The 3,923-nt window shown below is 33.9% G+C and overlaps 1 pseudogene; it reads right to left on the reverse strand.

Annotated features, from left to right (window-relative positions):
* Positions 1-2,559: 2,559 nt before the first annotated feature.
* On the reverse strand, positions 2,560-2,927 carry LOC102467869 (elongin-C pseudogene; annotated as a pseudogene).
* Between the last annotated feature and the right edge of the window lie 996 nt (positions 2,928-3,923).

A 3,923-nucleotide genomic window follows, 5' to 3' on the forward strand; every position in this document is an offset into this window, starting at 1 on the left:
GAGTTCCTTGTGTATTCTGGTTATCAGTTCCTTATCTGAGGCATAGTTTACAAAAATATTTTCCCATTCTGAGGGCTGTCGATTCACACTAATTACTGTGTCTTTTGTCATGCAGAAACTTCTTAGTCTGATATAATCCCACTTGTCTATTTTGGGTATATAGACTGTACTTTGGCATCTTATTTAAGAAGTTTTTGGCTACCTCAATGTCTCCCACAGTTTCCCCAGTGTTTTCCAGGAGCAGTTTTATATTTTGAGGTCTTAGGTTTAGATCTTTGATCCACCTTGAGTTCATTTTTTTTTCAAAAGTGAGAGGTAAAGGTTCAGATTCATCTTTCTGCAGGTAGAAATCCAGTTTTTCCAGCACCATTTGCTGAAGAGGGTTTTCTTTTCCCACTGTATTGACTGGTACCCCTTGTCAAAAATGAGTTGTCTGTATGTTTGGGAATTTATTTCCAGGGACTCTATTCTGTTCCATTGGTCCACATGTCTTTTTCCGTGCCAGTACCATACTGTTTTGATTTCCACAGCTTTGTAGTATATTTTTGTGTCAGGGAGTGAGATCCCACCCACTCCACTCTTCTTCTGCAGAATTGCTTAGGCAATACAGTGTCTTTTATGATTCCAGACGAATTTTATGATTTTCTTTTCTAGATCTGTGAAGAATGTGTCTGGTACTTTGGTTGGCATTGCATTAAATAGGTAAATTAATTTGGGTAGAATTGCCATTTTTATTATATTAATTCTTCTAATCCTGGAACATGGGATGTCCTTCCACTTTTTTGTGTAATTTTCAATTTCTTTTTTCAGCTCCTCATAGTTCTTCTTATGGAGGTCTTTAACTTCTTTGGTTAGATTTATTCCTAAGTTTATTATACTTTTTGTGGCTATGGTAAATGGAATTACTTTTTTCAGTTCTATCTTAGTCTACCTGTTGTTCGTATATAGAAATGCTAAAGATTTCTATATATTGATTTTGTATCCTGCAACTTTACTGTATTCGTTTATTACTTCCAGAAATTTTTTCATGGAAACCATTGCATCTTCTATTTATACATCATGTCATCTGCAAATAGAGAGAGTTTCACTTCTTTTTTTTTTTTCAAAAGTTAAATTTTATTTCCAGCTCTCAATTTTTGAAACATCATTTAGGTTTATAATTGGTGTTATCTGTCACCAAGTAGCAGAATACAATTCTTGTACTTGATAAATAATCTTCTATACTAAAATACGTACCAGTATGTCTTAAGAAGTTACTAAAAATATGCAATTTATATTTAACTACTTTCAATAAGCTGGAAAGTACAATGTTTAAATTTTCTAAGAGGAAAAATTATTTGATGGTTTTTGCAGTTCCCAGAATAACTGGTCCACAGTAAGCCAGTCTTGAAGAAATAAACTGAATATTACAGACCCTACAATGATAGCTTTGTTCTGTTTCTAAAATAGAGACATTACTAATCCCAACTCCAGTGGTGCTTTTCCTATGCTTAAGCAGAGCTGCTCTGCCACAGTTTGTCAAATGCTTTATGGCTGGGGAGTATAAAAGGTGAACAACTCCTTTCCGAGTTTTATTTCAGGAGAAGACCAACTAGTTATCAATAATATATACTGGGACATATTTAACAAACAGAAGATAATTAATGTATTATATCTAAGGGTATTATATAAGGTTTTCACAGCATCTCTCCATTTTTTTAAAATAATATTCCAATTCGGCAGAAGAAGACTTAAAAAATCTAGCCTTTTAAAAGTTGAAAAATTTAGAGTGAATCTTTTAAAACACATTTAAACAATCAGAAGTTTAATCACAACAAGGGACTATGAAGGAAGAATGAAAAATGCAAAGGAAGCTTTATAGTAAATGAAAGTACAGTGCTTTGAAATGCCCCAAATGCACAATGCACAAGAACTCCTAAGTCATGTAGTTTCCTTATTGACCACATGGCTACAGTTCAAATGTACTGTTCTGAAATTTTTACCTGGTAACCTTCCAAAATTGCTTTTAAATAAAGTTCTTAAATTGAAGCAATAAACAAAAAGATATGCATAAACAATCCAGCAATTTATCAAAAGACACATAAGAAATTTCAACTCTTATTCTCTGAGAGTTATAAAAATCAATATTTTGGCTAAGTTATTAATATAAACATGTTTATAATACAATTATTTACATAACTCTAGGAATGCTAATGGTGGCTATAAGATCAGAATAGGTTTTTTAAAAAAAGTATAAACATAAAAATACTTAGCCCCATTATTTACCTGTAGAACATGTTCATCTATACCTAAATTTCAGTATTTATTGTCATCACTGCTCTAACTTTAAAAGTTACATACAAAGGATAAGGCAAAACCACCTACGGATTGGCATACTTGTTTATTTCTGTTTCTGAAAACGTCCTTGATATAGCAAAAAATTCAACTCTGATTGCTATGCAGAGAAACAGAAGATAATCTGCTTTGCAATAAACTTTTATAGTTCAACTGCATACAAGCAACATGCTAAATATGAAAAAAATTACTAACTGAACTACAGGTATTGAGTACTGAAAAAAGTTAACAGTTTATTATAATTTATTTTATTTAACAATCTAGGAAGTTCGCAGCCATCAGCAGTTCCAGTGCAATTTCAGGTGCAATTGGGAATTCAGGAATCTCAGTGGCACTGTTAGTATAGCAAACCTTGTTGGTAAAATACATGCATACTTTTGATAGTACATGTGAAGGAATCTCTCTAAAATTGACCTCATTGGATTCGTTCACAGCAAACTGACCTGGGCCACTCAACATGGCTTTTTATTGTTCCTGATGTTAGTGCATGTTCTTTTTTTTACAATAAATTTGTGAATATCAGAAGATATCAATTGGACATACATGGCATCAGGGCCTTCACAGCCACCACAAGTTTTCTCCTCTTCATCCATTCTGTTATTATGAACGTTCACTTTGCTTCCACAGGAACTTTAGTAGTTTTTCGTCAGCCCTGTAGCCACCGAAGCGGAGTTCCCGCATACAAACACAGCCCCTAATCCAGGGCCAACCTCTCCTCACCTCTTTTCCTAATATGAATGCTTTTTATTTTTTCCTCTTTTCTGATCGCGTTGGTGAGGACTTCCAGTACTATATTGAAAAGGAGTGGAGAAGGTGGGCATCCTTGCCTCATACCCGTTTTTAGTGAGAAAGCTTTAAGGTTTTCTCCATTAAGGATGATGTTCGCTATGAGTTTTTCATAGATGGCTTTTATTGTGTTGAGAAATGACCATTCTATGCCGATTTTGCTGAGATTCTTGATTTTGAAGGGCTGTTGTATCTTATCAAATGCTTTTTCTGCATCAATTGATATGACCGTATGCTTTTTATGTTTATTCCTTTTAATATGATGTATTGCATTTATGGTTTTGCATATGTTGAACCAACCTTGAATTCCTAGAATAAAGCCTACATAATCATGGCGTATGATCTTTTTTATAAGTTGTTGGATACGATTTGCTAGTATCTTGTTGAGAATCTTTTCATCTTTATTCATCAGAGGTGTAGGTCTATAGTTTTCCTTCCTTGCCCTGTCCTTATCTGTTTTCAGGAAGATGGTTATAGAGGCGTAATAAAATGAATTAGGGAGGAATTCACCTTTTTGGATCTTTAGAAATAACTTGAGCAGAATGGGGGTTAACTCTTCTTTGAAAGTTTTGTAGAATTCAGAGGTGAATCCATCAGGGCCAGGGCTTTTCTTTGTTGGGAGGTTATTTATTACTGATTCAACCTCCTGGCTTGTTATGGGCCTATTCAAACTTTCTATATACTCCTGGCTCATTTTTGGTAGATTATATTTTCCAGGAATTTGTCCATCTCATCCAAATTGTCTTGTTTCCTAGCATATAGATGTTCAAAGTGTCCTCTAATGATGCTTTGAATTTCTACTA

This window comes from Tupaia chinensis, unplaced genomic scaffold (assembly GCF_000334495.1).
Source record: "Tupaia chinensis unplaced genomic scaffold, TupChi_1.0 Scaffold143717_1, whole genome shotgun sequence".
Lineage (NCBI taxonomy): Eukaryota > Metazoa > Chordata > Mammalia > Scandentia > Tupaiidae > Tupaia > Tupaia belangeri.